The sequence below is a fragment of the Crocuta crocuta genome, unplaced genomic scaffold (genome assembly GCF_008692635.1).
Source record: "Crocuta crocuta isolate KB4526 unplaced genomic scaffold, BGI_CrCroc_1.0 scaffold56, whole genome shotgun sequence".
NCBI classification, from domain to species: Eukaryota; Metazoa; Chordata; class Mammalia; order Carnivora; family Hyaenidae; genus Crocuta; species Crocuta crocuta.
This window is the reverse complement of record NW_027531334.1, coordinates 1448584-1464808: the sequence shown is the minus strand read 5'-3', so window position 1 is coordinate 1464808 and position 16225 is coordinate 1448584. Positions and strand designations below refer to the sequence as shown.

Sequence of the window (16225 nt, the reverse complement as noted above, 5' to 3'; positions counted from 1 at the left end):
TAACACATTCTCATGGGCTTACCCAGAGTCATTTGTAATTTCCGGAGTACTGAAATATTACCCACTGGTTCCCACTTAATAAAGCATGTTAGAAAACACAAGGGGCACCTGGGTGGCTCAGTCAGTTAAGTGTCTGACTTCAGCTCAGGTCATGATCGAACAGCTCATGAGTTGGAGCCCCATGTTGGGCTCTGATGGCAGCTCAGAGTCTGGAGCCTGCTTCAGATTCTGTGTCTTCCTCTTTCTCTACCCCTCCCCTGCTCACATTCTGTCTCTCAAAAATAAATAAGCATTTAAAAAAAAGAAAAAGAAAACACAAGTATGTAAGTGTAACTTTATATAGGAAAAATATTGTCTTAATTTAACTTTAAAAGACTGAATCAAATACACGTGCTTCATAAATTATTCATAATAAATTTGCTGTAACACATCCATGCTTGATTGAAACACCAGCATTTCTTATTACTGACATTAAAAGTCATTGGTATAAATTATGCATTTATTCACTCATCCAACAAACATTAACTGAGCACTTACTATGTGTCAAGACAGTGCTAGGTACCAGGAACCACAGATGAATAAAACAATGTCTTTCCAAGTGTTAACAACTATTGATGTGAGTAATTGTGCTTCTATTTGACTTTGGGAACCAGACTCTGAATGGGCAATGATTCACTTTAGGTAGTAACAATAGAGAAGAATATGCTGTGAACTGACTAATTAAAACAAACAAACAAACAAAAAACCTGAGAACCTGTCTTATTTGGGGATCCTTCCAAAGAAGAGTTTGCAACAAGGGCCTCGGTACAGGCTGTAATTTAGAAGGTGATCTCAGAAGTCAGGTGTGAAGGAGAGATGGGTGAGTCAGAGAGGAGGACAAGGCAATGATAAAAATGTGTCAAAGTAACACCAGTGTACCAACTGAAGCATAATTCTACTTGCATCTCTGAGACTTGTAGATAATGCCTCCAGAGGTAGCCATCTGAAAGAAACAGGCTAGAACATTTTTTTCTCCAGTTCTGTTTCTCCTTTGGTTGAGTGTTGTTCCCAGGGCATTAAGCTGCCAACCCAATTTCCCCAATCCAATGTAGATTTATTGAGCTCCCCTAGCCATGGAAAAGATCTTGGAAAAAGCACTCTTGATGTGGGAGTCTAGGCTAACAGAGAACTGCTCCGAGTGTAGTTAAAATCAGGTGAGGTAGGGGCTGAGGTATCAGCCTTATCTGCTAGACTAGCCTCTAAAGGACTTCTGGGGAGTGGGGCAAAATATACTGCAGCCTGATCTAGCAGCCCCTAAAGGATGGTCTGGGGAAGGTTAGAATGACATCTTTTTACTAATTATATTCCACATAAAGGGTCTCTTGCTCCTGTAAGAAGTCAAACTTCACTACAGCAAATCCTGACACTGCCCAGGTAAGAAACAGAAAAATGATGATTTGCTAATCGGCTTACCTGATTCTCTGGCTAGAATGTCAAGACTGAACTCAGCAGTTCTTGTGAAAATCCTGACATTCATTCACCAATTATCCCCTAGAAGTTGATATGTATCGATCTTCCTGTGTTTCAGGGAAGAAATCTTTGAACTGCTTTAAGGAGCTTTCCCAAAAATGGTGATACATTTTTGCATCATTTTGTCATGACTGGGCCTATTGAAAAACTTCCTGAAATCTGAATTCATGGCAGTAATATCTATGTTGCTGTATTTGGCTTGTATTTTTTTTTTTTTATTTTGTATTAAAGAGGAGGAGAAATGGGTAAAGGTTAAAAACTGCACCTAAATGTATTAAGCTTGAAGGCTTTCAACATAAATGAGAAGGTTCATAGGAAGTTATTTAGTCCTTTAAGCTTCCATAAGCATTTCATCGTTGCTGACAATATCCACTTTAGGTAACCTTGTCCAAGCAGTTCCTGAGTTGCTATCATAGTGAAGGGAATGTATTTTGCAATTCACCAAGCAGGGTAGGAGTTTTCTGGAGAATTTTGGTTCGGGGGCCTAGAGCAAAAGGTTAAACAAGAGATACTTCTGTGTGACCAGAGAATTGATAGACCCCCTCATTCTTGTATCATAATGTATAAAGGAAAGAACTGTATCCCTAATCTCTAGAAAATGTGGTGGTGGTGGTGGCAGGTAGGCTATGGTCCCTTATATGAACATAAGTGGCTTCCCTGTGACAATGATGGGCAAGTCTTTAAAAAAATCTCTTAAAGAAACAAAGAAAGAAAAGCCCTATGGACCATTTAGGTTCTGTCAGTGGGTTCCATCCTGAGACATCAAATCCAGTTTCACAGAAACCAAATGTTAACATTTCCAAAGCTCTTTCCGTCTTATATCCCACTTCCTTTTTCTTTTGTGATTTTTCATCCTCTTTTCCTTCTTCTCTATTCCCTTGACCTTCTGTTTCACTCTTTGTCCCATTTGTGCTCACTCCCATTTGTGGCCCTGTTAGGCCACAATATGTTCATCTCCAAAGAGGCTTCAGTGATGGAAAAGAAAGGGCTTCAAACAAAGCCATCATCCAGGACAGAGAGCTCCAGAGGCTGGGGAGGTGCCACTGGGGTAAAGCCTGAGGACAGGGTGCCCACCCCTAAGAGGCTCTTCACCCAACAGGCGATTAGCCTTCAGTGGGCTTAATAGCTGTATCAAGCCTGGTGATTTCAAAGCTTTCAGGGGCTGACAAGGACTTGCTAATTTCAAACTTTTAACCAATTACAATCACAAAGAACTCAGGACAATCGTCAGTGGGCAAAATGAAACTGCTGGAGGGAGCAGCCCTTGCAGGTTTCACTCTTGTGGGTCCCCCACACCACATGCAGCTGGGACTCTGCCTCAACGAGTAAATAAAAATACACTATAAAACAGAAACATGCACAATGGGTCCCGCTTGCTGTCTTGTTCCCAGTAGTTGGGCATGGAGGAACCCTGTCCTGCATTTAGCTCATTAATTTCTGATGGTGTTAATTAAAAACTTTTGCTGCTGCTTTGAATGGAAAATACCTCAGTGTTTTTATTGAAACACCAAGTTTTAAGTCTTAGATTATTAGGTTATGCTCTGTCACAGTAGTGAGACCAACATAAGTGCTTTTCATANTCTTTCAATCAGTGCCAATTGATAGTAACAATAATAATAATAATAATAATAATAATAATAAATTATAGAAATAATAATTATTTCATTAATAATAATGAAAAGAAAGAAGAGAAATTGTTTAGGTTGAAACTACCTTATTGCAACCTGTTTTTTCCTTTTAGAACTAAACTGAAAATCCGAATCCCTGAATGTAGAACATATGATATTTTAAAAATCTTTTTTTTCAAATCCTTACAGAACATTCAAATCACCCAATGTTCCAAGACCTGAATTTTTTATATTTTAAAATGGGGAAAGCTGCTTAAAATAAGTGAATCAGCTGCTAAGTGATTTCTCTCTGTCTCTTCCCCTACTCTCTTTTGAGAGGCTGAAAAAATGCTTAAAATGGTATATGCAATTGATATGTGCTGCTTAAGAAGCTTAATATAATTACTGAGGACTCAGACTTTCTATTTAAAACAAAGATAGGCTGGGGCAATAGAAACTATGAGTTGTGAGTATTCCTCCCTTATGAGGTGTGGAAAATGTTTCCAAACGTTTAATCTACAGAGCAAAAGAACTGGTGTAAAGGAGTTAACTGCAGATCTGTCTGTCTTCCTAGTAAATCTCGCGAAATCTGGGAAACCCTATCGGCAATGTCAGGAGCCAGTGTGACAGGTACTGAGCAGGAGATGAGCAAATAAAAATGCATCTCTACAATCCGGTGCTTTTGTGAGGTGCTAAGCAAACCACCAAAACATTCTGATTGGGTTCTGAAACTCTTCTCTAACTTAATTTTTCAGTCGCTCTTTCCACTTGTACCAGGGCCTGAAGCATTAGATGTCCAGTCAGAGAGGCCCTATAAATGTCATTGCACACATGTGCCAGGAGCCGCACTGGCCTCTCTGGATGGCAGTCACAGCAAGGAAATGGCAGTGTTTGCACAGCTCCTGCCATGAGAAATGAAAACTGATATCTCTTTCTGCTACTACTGGCTCATGTTGGAAATAAGCCTGCTGGTATTGACCAGGCCCCACAGTATTCCATATCAGACCCATATTCTAAACACAGATACCTCATAAGGAAAAGCATATTCCTGCCTTTACAAAAGAGATTTTAGATGAAAGCTCTGTGGATGATTGTCAAAAGGCTCTTCCTATGGGCCTCACAGATCCAAGACTTAGATAATAAAGGGGGTTAAGAACACAAGAGTTACAATTGAGCCTGGCCCCGAGACAAAGAGCCTAATTTAGAGTAAGGAATAGATAAGGGCAGAACTTAATACTTAGACCTTCTTCTAACTGGTGATGTATGGCAGTCCCTTCCCCAAGGCCTACTTTCTGCAAACACCCTCCCTTACAGGTGGCTAGGATGAGGATAGATAAGAGTAGCTAAAACATTACCCACAAACAAAAGGCTGACACATTTAGGGCCTCCATGGTATTCACACATTCAGCATCAAATAGGTTTCCACAAACAACTCATTAACCAGCCCAAAAACACTGGTCCTCTTGAGAGCCAGACGGAATGATTCTTAGCCCATCTATACACTTAACCTATGACCTAACCTTAGCGTTAACTTAGAACAAGTATGTATCCTGTCTTTTACTAAGAATACCCTGTTAATTCTTTAGTTATAAGATTTACTTAACCTCACTATAATTGGAATAGTTCTGCAAAAATATTTCTGTAAAACCTGCTTCTGTACACTTTCCAAAGCATCTTATCACAAAGAGTTATCCATTATAAAAATTCCTTTTCCTGATGTCACGTTATCATTTAACCTATAAATAAAGACACCAAAACTGACAGGACAGAGATGCCTGCCTGGTGATCAGAAAGAATCTCGGGGCTCTCTCACTCTCTTTCTTGCCGACACCGTCCATCCTTCACAGACCCCTGGACCTGCTGGAGCCGGCCTCCGACACACATGCCCTTTTCTCTCTTGTGCCTTCATATACTTCATTTTCTCTACCATTTTTCATCTCCCAGTCTGTTTATTCATGCTGTCTACAACATCAACTGATCCTTGAGAGATGACAAAACTTTCCTTTTTTACCCTGAAGGTCTTCATCCATCTTACTCTTGTTTTGATCTACGTATCCCCAAAGTGGATGAAGTTCTCCATAAAGGAGAAGCATTCTGGCAAATCTCTTTCCCTTCCCTTCCTAACCGCAGGCTGCACTGACCTCACCCTCTTGCAACAGTTTGCAGAATTGGCCTCCCAGCCTGATGTGACATGATGGTTATCCTTCAGCAACATCAACAACAGCGATCACACAACCGTCCTTGTGAAGCACGCGAGAGAAATATGTAGAGCAATATAAAAAGCTAAAACTCCAAAAGGGACATAGGCCTGAGCAAACCACAGCATGAGTCTATTTGTTGACAAAATTTATGAATTTTCCTGAGTAAATTGACAGGCGATATTGTCTACAAAGGACTAGTAAATATAAATTAATGAACAGATATGTAGCAAGTGAGTGCATTTAAAGATGATTTCCAGCTGAAATGATTTTTCTTCCTAGAGACCAAGTTTTTGTTAAACTTAATCCTACTCTCTTCCCTCTCCAACAGCAGAAACATCTGGTCGGTTTTAGATTCCCCTTGGATTTCCAACTTCAAAGGGAATTATAAAGAATAACAAATTCATGTACCGGCACTAAAAAAAATTAGAGCAGCAGGAGAGAATGGTAAAATTGTCCTTATTTGACTGCTAGTGACAGGCGCCACAGGCAGAACTATGAGAAAAGACAAAGGCAAGATCACCGGTTGACAACCAGAGTTCCTACAAGGGACAGAATCTTTGGCTTCATGCAAATATGCATAGGGCCCTTAGCAATCTATAAGAAAACTTCTCCCTGCTTAAATGAGAAAAAAAAAAAAAATTAAAGGAGTTAGGAGGGAGGGTGGAAGGGAAGGAGAGAAGGAGGGAAGGAAGGGAGGAAGGAAGGAGGGAAGGAGGGAAGGAAGGGGGAGGGAAGGCAGGCTGGAAGGAAGGAAGGAAGGAAGGAAAGAAGGAAGGGAGGGAGGGAGGGAGGAGGGAAGGGAGGGTGAGTGAATTTACATTTACCTGTCACACAGTAAGCACTAGCAAAAGTTTGTTCAAAGAATGACATGGAGAAAATCTTATAGTCTCTGGGTTTTTTATTCTCTCTACAGAAAATTGTGAGTTCTAATTCCACCAACAGTTATATAAGCCATCTCAGAAGTAACTCAGGGTCCTAAGAATCCATTAGAACCATCATATCCTCCTAAAAGATTAGACCTCCAAAAGTCTCATAATTAGTCTCTGTTTCTTCCTTGCTCTGGATCTTTATCAAAGGATGGCCAGAAATCAAAGTCCTCCAGAAGCGGAGGACTAGGGCTTGAATGAACTATTGATATTGTCAATTGTGCCAAATTATGCTTGACATCACTTTATAGAACTGGATTTATCTTTCTCCTCTGTCATTTCCCTAGCAAAACTGAAACATACTTCTTAGAGTGCAAGTCCTGATATAACAAAACATTTGAAGATTAGAGAACAGTTAGAGAGAAAGTACACTTTTGCCATTATAATTAGCTCTTAAAAATAGCTTTACCTCCTTCCTGTTTTATATACAATGTGTATACCACAACAATAAAAATAAACAAGACATGATTAGCCAATCAACTTGTTCGTGGACAGAGAAAGAGTTAAGAGCTAAAATGTCTTTAAATAATTCATTATAAAAGTCTTTAAACTTAGTGTTCAGAGGTTACAGTTCCCCACACCATGAATACATTAGGTTGATTCACAGAGTGGCCATCAAAAACCAGAAAGCAAATCACTTTTTGACCAAAAAGTATGTATCAACAGCATGTTAAGAATATTTCACAAAAGGGGGTAGACCAAATGAATCAGTTCTCTGTGGACCCTAGCATAGTTTGCAAATGGAGCAGTCCCCCAAAGAGAAGACCATCTCCAAAGTATGTTGTTTATGTCACAGGCTTTGCATAATCTCTAATGAAGGAAGAGAAAGTTAAGCATTCTCTTCAGCATTTCCAATGTAAAGTGACTGCGCTGGCTGCAAAATCATCTTGAATGTCTGTCTTGAATGTGGGTTTCAGTCTTCCCTCACCACTCCAGTTAAGGCAGGATCACCTAATACCTCACTCAGTGAATGTCATAATTCGTCTTTATGGTAATTGCATGTGATGATGTATTACGCATCCAATAACGTTTATCCAGAAAATATGCCAACTTCAGGAAACATGGAGTTTAAACATGATGGTATAAATAAGCCACTTTTTTCCTATTGCAACTATCTATGTGTATCTATGGTCTAAAATGAAAATCCTGGTTCGATGCATGCATTTACAAAGGATTCTGCCCTATATAAGCAGAACCATCCACCAATGATTCTGAACTTACGTAGGGGGAAGGATGTAGAGGATATGGAGTACTACTTTATTCCAAGAAATGCTGTTTTATAGCTTGAGGATATATATAGTCACAAATGTAACAACAATTGAACAAACACCAGACCCAAAGGCCAAGCATAAGGAAACCCCACACACATATGAAGAAGCAAACACCATCATTAATAATAATAATTATTATTATAGTTATTATCAGGATGAGGCATTGATGGTTCACTTGGGTGCAATGTATAATACATTAGCTAGAGAGAACCAAGGGCAAACTTATTCTTATCTTTAAAAGGCAGTTTATATTCTGGCTTATATGACATGAACTGTATAATTAACACACATAAGAAAAGGATGCTGGAAGAAGTGAAGACTTATGCCTTTATTTCAGTGGTCTTGTTGTTAATATCAACCTTAAAAATAATGATGAAAAGATTAGCTATTTTACAATATGGGTGTTGTGGGGTATGGTAAAATGTCTTTGCAGCTCTAAAATAGTGGCTAGTTCCTACCCATCTTTCCTTAGGATGCCTGGCTCAATGCCAAGCTATCAGATCCTTTCCTGACCTTTTAAGGACATTTTAATGGTAGTAATGTCAGATCAGGATAAAGGAGAAATAGAGAGGATCAGAAGACTGAGGGGGGGAAATGAAATGAAAAGAAAAAAGTTTGTATTGTTTACACCATCTAGTCCTGCAAATTTCACAGATGCTTTCTGTTTGCTTGGGATAGTTTATTGCTTATGTTATTTCTTTTCTTTTCTTTTTTTTTTCCATGTGCTTTCCTCTACCAACTTTGGCTGAAAATACTTTGTATGTGTCCATACTGTAAGCCCTCATATTTTTCTAGAGATTTAGTATAGTGGAGAAGCTCTTTTTTTCTTCCCTAAGGGTTATGCACATCAATATTCTAGCTACTCACTTTCGAGGCCAATGGAAAATGTGCTCCTAAGATTAAATAGACCTGAGTAACACATAAATCCAGTTTATACTGATGCAGTATGTTACATAGTTACTCACATCCTGAATTTCTGATGAGTGGAATACACCTTTTGGACAATGCAGTGATACTGAACCATCACTGACTGCAGTTCAAAGACAGAGAGGAAGGACTAAACCCTAACTATAGGTTCTCTATGGAGAGCCTAATGTGCCCAGCACCCTCATCATCTGTGGAGCTCTGTGTATAAAGGGTCTAGTCTAGCCACAGAAAACTAGGTTCTTTAAACATTCTTAGAGTAAACTAGAGCAATATGTACAAGCACATAGGGAGTGCTTGTTTTCCTACAATGAACCATCTCCTTCAACCCTCTCTTCCCCAAACATAGTGCTTTTCTTTTTTTTTTTTTTTTTAATTATTCAGGTTTTTCATATATAATTCCTCCCTTTTCAGACTCTGTAAATGCTCTCTTAGGAAGAAACCTTTCCTTTCTGCCAATAAATCTTTAAAAAATCTGATACTTTTAAATCCAGTGTTAGTCTAGTTTAAGTACGTTGGCCAAATTTATCCATTGTGGGTTGCCTGTAGCCAAGCTGGACTTCTTGTCAGAGCGCTGTTTCCCTTTCACCTCAGATAATGGGATTGTATATAACACAGTGTATATCCCGTCATGAGTCTAACTAATGCTACACAGAATTAGCAGCAAATTATCATCTTAAGTTTAAGGCAAGTAAAAAAAAGTGCCAAGAAAAAGTTCCCCCAAGAAACCTAGCCAAATCTGTGAAATGTCTCTATAGTCAACCAAATTGCCCTTTGGCTTACAGATACACCTAAGAATGTTATGAAATATTCTGATGAGATTTTCTAGTCAACGGTTGCAGTTTAGGAAATATGATGGCAGTATACTCAGAAGAAAAATACTCCTATATGTAATGATTAGAACTATTTCTCTCAATGTTTATAACATTCACATACAAAAATGTCCTTATGGGCCCAAAATATTGATGGACTAAATGCTGTGATGTCTGGGGTTTGCTTCAAAGCAACATGGTAGTGGCATGGGAAAATGGGAGGCCATGAGTTCATCATTGTGCCAGCTGAGTGGTGAGTACATGGGAGTTCACTGTAGTAATCTGTCTACATTCATGTATTTGAAAGTTCTCCTAATAAAAAATTTAAAACTATATACTGATTTAAACTTTCCTTCTTTGGGGCGCCTGGGTGGCTTAGTCGGTTGAGCGTCCGACTTTCGCTTAGGTCATGATCTCGCGGTTCGTGGGTTCGAGCCCCGCGTCGGGCTCTGTGCTGACTGCCAGCTCAGAGCCTGGAGCCTGTTTCAGAGTCTGTGACTCCCTCTCTCTCTGACCCTCCCCTGCTCACGCTGTCTCTCTCTATCCTAGAAATAAAAAAAAAAAAAAAAATATTTAAACTTTCCTTCTTTTACTCATTATTGATGGATTCTGATTGATTCATCTGCACTTTATATGGAAGATATCATGGGAAAGTGAAAAGTAAAACAAAACAAAACATGCAAAATGTTNTTATTAATTATTGGATTTAAATTATAGAAATAATTACTTGTATTTTTCTTCATTTTACTACTATGTGTTTTTCCAAATTATTTTTAATGAGCATGTATCATTTTAAAATGAAAATAAATATTTGTTCATTAGTGGATAAGATGTGCTCTCCTTTCCCAGGGAGCTTTTCACTAAAAACAGAGAAACTGCAAACACACAGCTTTGCCCAGTTACTTTAAATCTCATACCTAGAAGCGAAATACACCCACAGGAAAAGAAACGTCAATACAGATTTTATCTGACCATAGAAACATAAAGAGCTTTCTGTGTGTTGGACAGAAATAGGGGAGGAACCAGCTTCTCTGCAAGCCAGAAAGAGTGTGAAATTCAGGCCATTTTGTGATGAGATCCTTTTGCCACGAAAGCAATGGGAGGAACAAATGAAAGTTACCAAATCAGCCTGTCCCTGGAGTCTGCTCACACTGATATGAGCTTCTTTTCAGTCAGCATAACAAATAAAGTGTGGGAGTGCACGTGGGGTATGGGGGTAGTGACAATCCTAACGGCTTGAGGTCTTCACTGGTGAGATGGATATGTTCAGACACAAAGGTAGATGTTTGACAGAATTAGGAAAAAAAATACAGCGACAGCTATGGATTATGAGCCATGGATACAGAAAGTTCCTGTTAGAAAGCTATCTTTATTACCCCACGAGATTATTTTCCTCATTTTATGCACATTCATATAAAGTGAAGTCAAGAGTGTAACCTTTAAAGGTTTGGATGAATATGATGTTCATGACTAAATCAGCCTCACTGGAGCCAGGCAGAATCTCATCGGATGCTAGGCAAGTCACCCCCTTCTGCCTTCCTCCCTCTCTAGTAGTACATCTGTCAGTACATTTCGGGGCAGGCGAACCTCTAGCAAATTCAGCTTTTACGCTCTTCCTGACATGGTGATGCTCTATGAATATGCCCTCAGTCCTGACCTTCACTCTTCGTCCCAGCTATTGACATCTCAAGAATTCAAGAAGGCCACAATCCCAACCTTTTGGAAACTTTGCAAATTTCCACTAAAAGACATGTAGACCTCAAAGTTTTCAAAGCTAGGCTCAGGTCTTGGTCCTCTTAACTCGTAAAAGAGGTGGCTATCCATATTCATGCTCCTAAAGGAAATTTTCCCCTTCCCTTTGTGGGTGTACACAAGAGCAATCAGGTCTGATTTTCAGATTGCTTCAAATGAAGTGAATGCATTTCACACGTTTTGCCTATCATAGAATAATAATAAGTAGTTCAAAGCATCACAAAATGTGTTTGGAAGGTTCTGTGTTTGTTTCTTTAATGCCAAAGCGTCCGATGTTCCACATGGAAAATATCCACATGGAGGTATCCATTCAGGCGTCTCCTTTGGAAATATACATCTCTGGAGAGTCTGCCAAACAAGGCCTTTGAATGCTTCCACCTCTGTATAGCAAAGTCATTGTGAAATGTTTGTTGAAATCTGTGATCATAGGTTCTTGGGATCATATGTCTCATCATTCTAAATGATGGTATTTCAAATGAACAAACCGGATATAAAATATGTACCCTTCACCAATGTCAAATACTTTCTGTTCAAATAGTACTTGGAGGTGGTGGACACACCACAGTCTTTAGGTTGAATTCTTTCAGAGGCTGGGAAAAATACACTTGTTTCTTTGCCCCTCAATATTTTAGACTGCCATTTGGAAATAACGAAACTTACTTACCAGAAAGCAATGGTGTGAGAAATATCCAGTTAGTGATGGCGAAACATTCTGAAATGAAAAGAATACAGTCAATGCTGGGTATTTAAAAAATGTATGACAACATGGTGATCGTGTAAAATAACCCATTTGCCTCTCACGTTGGGACACTGCCTCAGTGATACGATATGAAGAGTAAAGGATGCTTCCTTCTGGGAAGGAACACACAAGTGTGCGCTGAGAAGGTGGTGTGTGTAGTGGTCTGCATGTTCAGCTTTAAGGGCTCTAACCAGTTGCAACCAGTTGTGAATGACTTGCTGCCCATTTCTGCAATTCACTGTAACTTGTACTGGGAAAGTTATGTTTTATGGTTAATTATCCATGGTCTGTTTGAAAAAATAAATCAAACCATTGTGAACCACCAGGATTTGCAGCTCCATTTGAACTTTACTGTACTTTTGATTAAACATTTTGTAAATAAAAACAAACTGGTTTCTTCTTGTTTTGGTTGTTTGTTACTTGTGCTCTAGATATAAATATTGTGGTGATGGTGAGAGAACAAGTTATGGATTATTTACCCCTGGTTTCATGAATTGTGAGTTGCTGGCCTCATTCTCCTTCATGAGCATAAATAAATGTATACTGTTATATTCCAAGTCCTCTAAGACAAATGGAACGAGTGAACTGAAACCTTTTAAAACCAAAACCTTTTATGCTAAGTCACAGAGCAACAAAACAAACCCCAAATTAACATTTAAAAAGCTTCTACTGTGGAGCAACGAAATCCCCCAATATTATATAATCTGCATTTTAAAAACTGCTTCCCTAACGAGCAGCAGTCTATCAATAATTCCACATGCTTGTTTTTCCTCTGCTTTCATAATTTAAAAGCCATAGATGGTTTACCAGAGATCACATCCCACCCCCAATATCGCCACCACCACCACAATGAATCCTTGAAAATAACCAGCGTAACTAAATGAAGCCAAAATAGATTTAAAAAGATCTGGAATTACTGCAACTAAAAGTAATGAAACACTGTGCAAAAGAAAAACTTTATATACATTTGTCTATACTCATCATTGTAAGACATATAAATAAAAGACATCTAAAAAATAATTGTCCTGGAAAAATGAGAAAGCCAAGGTTCAAAGGACCCTGTGGCAGAGTACAAGAGGAATATGTTTGAGACCCAGAATTTCCTAAGTTCCTAACATATTTGCATATGAAAGTTAATGAGGACCACCAAAGTAGCTTGCCAAAAATTATGTTTTTTAAATGACCCTCTGTTCTATGCAGCACTGACCATTGAAAGGACCTCTAGGAAACACACAAAATTGCCTTCTGCAATTTGCTACTTTTATAAAGAAAGACAGAAACAGGATAATGGGTTTCTTATAAAATGGGGTGATCCATCCAGTGCTGGGACTTGAAGAGGGCTGCATCTGATTTCATTTTACCCCTTTATTCCTCTGATGGCTTACTGCTCACCTGCATAAGCACTGGTAGGAAACTGCCAAAGCAGGTCCCTCACCAGCTCATAAAAACATGGTAAAATATTTATGAAGGGGCTACTATATGCCAGGCACAACTAGAGAAATTCTGGAAAGGTAAGTAAGTTTGGAAAGGTAGATCAGTGGCTAAGGTTCTTGTCACAACATTTAAAAATATCTATTACTAATGCCAACAGCAAGGAGAAGTTAGGTTGAAAGTGTTGTGAAGGACTTCTGAAAAATGGGAAAATGTTTAAAACTCTCCCTAGCTTCTTGCAGGTCCTGAGAACAGAAAGTGTAGGCCTGTTAGCCCTTCTCAGCCTGGATCCCATATTACAAAAGAAAAACGAGAAGTAGTCTATTTGCTTCCAGGGCACTGGTTACATACAACTGAAAATGAGGGCTGAACAGAATTAGCTGGCAGCCGCTGGATGCTGGAAGGTCAATTCTGCCCTAAGTATGGTTCAGGGAGTGGAAACTATTCTGAGAAACAGGCAAAAAAAAAAGTTCAAAGATGTTTCACTTCAACATATTTTCCTCGATTTCTTTTATAATGCATGCTTCCAACTATTTTGACAACCAAGAAAATGCTCATCTATAGAGTTCTAAGTTGTCTTTTAAATCCAGGCAAGCCATTTGAAAATCAGGGTACACAAAATGGCTCCCTGTATACAGAGTGTGTACACCAAAAATAAGTGCTGGTTACAGAGGAATAATCATGGTCAAATTGTATTATAAAGTATGATGTTTTACATGATGCAGGTATATACAAAATGAACTGCATACTGGAATCTAAACCCAACTGTAACACATGTAGAGGGACACTTAGGAAAAAATATATACATAGGAGTATATTTTCCTGGTGAAAGACTATTCTGATCGACTTTCATTATTTTTCCACAAACAAAGCTACCTGAGCTATCGATTGTGTTTAAGGAAAAAACCAGGAGGTGTATTTATAAATATCTAATAGACTAGCTTACTCATGATTCATTAAGACAAGTAAAGACGCCCTCATGTCATCAGAGATGCAGAGACATGATAATCCCAATCCTCTTGATCACTCGGTTGTTGTAAGAGAGACACATTCAGGCAATGAAACCTGAAAAACCAGACAAAACTCTCCTGGTTTTGATTTTTATCTTTATGCACCAGAGTTTTCCATACAAAAGTAGTCATAAATTTAATAGCTAACACATAAGAGAAAGGTAAACAAACTAGGAAATAGCCTAAATCTTTTTTTTTCTTTAAGTGAAGGAACGCTCATCTCTTACCTTTAGTAAAATCAAATGAACCAATTTCATCTGCCTTTTCCATCTGGAAGAGAAGAATGACCTAGAGCAACGTCACTGACCTTAAACACAAGGAGGTGAAGTGTCTTAAGAGTTCTACTCTCGTCTGCCTTCTCCCCTGACCATTTTCCCCTTCTCACAGACTGCATTAAGAACGATCAGAACTACCACCAGCAGTACCCCTCATACACCTGTGCTTACCTTCCTCTAGCAGATCCCTAACAATGCCTAGTCAGGTGCTCTCTACCATTTTGGCATCCATTTTATAACTATTCAATAGGTAGAAATTCAAAAGGAAGAATAAAACAAAACCAAGTCCTCCAATTTCCCTCATCAGGAGCATGTCTGATTCCCAGAGGACACCAGTCCATCAAATGAAATAAAATATTATAACAGGGAAGGAAGACTGATAAACTTCACACAAATCTCACTGTGTTCCCACTCAGGCTGGGAAGGCAGTTATTGCAGTAAAAACACGGGGGTGTGAGAAAGGAGTAAAGGGCTACAAAGGGAATGGGAGACATAAAGGTGGACAATGGATCCAAAGTGTTCCAGGGAATAGTGTGACATAAAGTTAAAAGGAAAATTCCTGAAACTGCAAGTTTTTAAGTGGAACTGTTATTTAGGGGATGAATTCTATAGGAAGTTTGAATTAAGTGTCTGTGCAATAGCATCTAGATGTTTTCTCTTTCATGAAGACTTTGGAGTTTGAATGTAGTTTGTCATAAAGAAAAAAAAAAACATGAGAGCTTTATACAACCCCCAAAGTAAAAGGCGAGAGAAAGACAGGGTTTATATAACTGGTATTTTACATAAATATTACATCAGGATACATTTAAAATGAAAACACACACACACACGCACACGCACGCACACAGCCGTCTTCCTTATCCTCTATTTTAAAATTCATTTCATACTTTAAATGTTGTTGATTTTCACAAAACAAGTAAAAACCAAGTCAGCATTAAACACCTCAGAATAATTTCAGTCTTATATTACTTGGAAAATTCACCACATCATGGAGGGTCACAAAATCCTGTTTTAAAGCCATTTAAGGCACTGACAATTATGGGATGTTTTGCTGCAGCCTAGGGCAACTAGAAATGGCCACGGATGTTAACTAACTCCCTCCTCAACAGTCTGAGAAAAGGGAAAAAAAAAAAAAACTGTAAGTTTCCCCATCTGTTATTTCCTTTTTTTTTCTTTTTGGCTGTGGAAAAGTAAAATTATGCAAGAGCTTTTGAATGTAAAGGCTGTGTGTGCTTTTTCCCTTTTTGTCTCTGTGTACTGGTTATGTGATGTTGCGTAACTGAGTACAGAGTAGGCGGTTAGCGTTTACTATTGATTTACACTATGCCATCTAATGAATTCATAGCACTCAAAAGCAAGGAATGAGAGGGGGAGGGAGGAAAAAGGAAGGAAGCAAAGGGAAGGGGGAAAAAAGAGGAACAGAGGAAAGAGAGAAAGCTCATTTAGAAAAACAGTTCTAATGTCCAGAAGAGTTTCATTCTTACTCCCTCTAGCTCTGACTTTTGGTTGCTGTTCTGGTCTCAGAAAAACGGACTTTGCGCTAGTGACCCCAATNGAACCCACGAACCGCGAGATCATGACCTAAGCGAAGGTCGGACACTTAACCGACTAAGCCACCCAGGCGCCCCACCAATCTTATTTCTAATGAAGATTACTGACAGGTGAATGTCTGAAAAGTACTAACGTGTCAAATGACTTGAAAGCTATTCCACTAAACTGTCACACTTCTCCGTATGCACTTATTTATGATTCTCTCTGTGCATTTGGG

General features: G+C 38.8%; 1 long non-coding RNA gene across 4 annotated transcripts in view; it reads right to left on the bottom strand.

Annotated features, from left to right (window-relative positions):
* Window positions 1-16225, bottom strand: part of LOC144238104 (uncharacterized) — a 531162-nt gene that overhangs the window by 112415 nt on the left and 402522 nt on the right. For all 4 annotated transcript variants that reach the window (XR_013337018.1, XR_013337017.1, XR_013337016.1 and 1 more), the window contains one exon: window positions 11667-11714. This is a non-coding gene — a long non-coding RNA (uncharacterized LOC144238104). The remainder of the gene's footprint in view (window positions 1-11666; window positions 11715-16225) is intronic.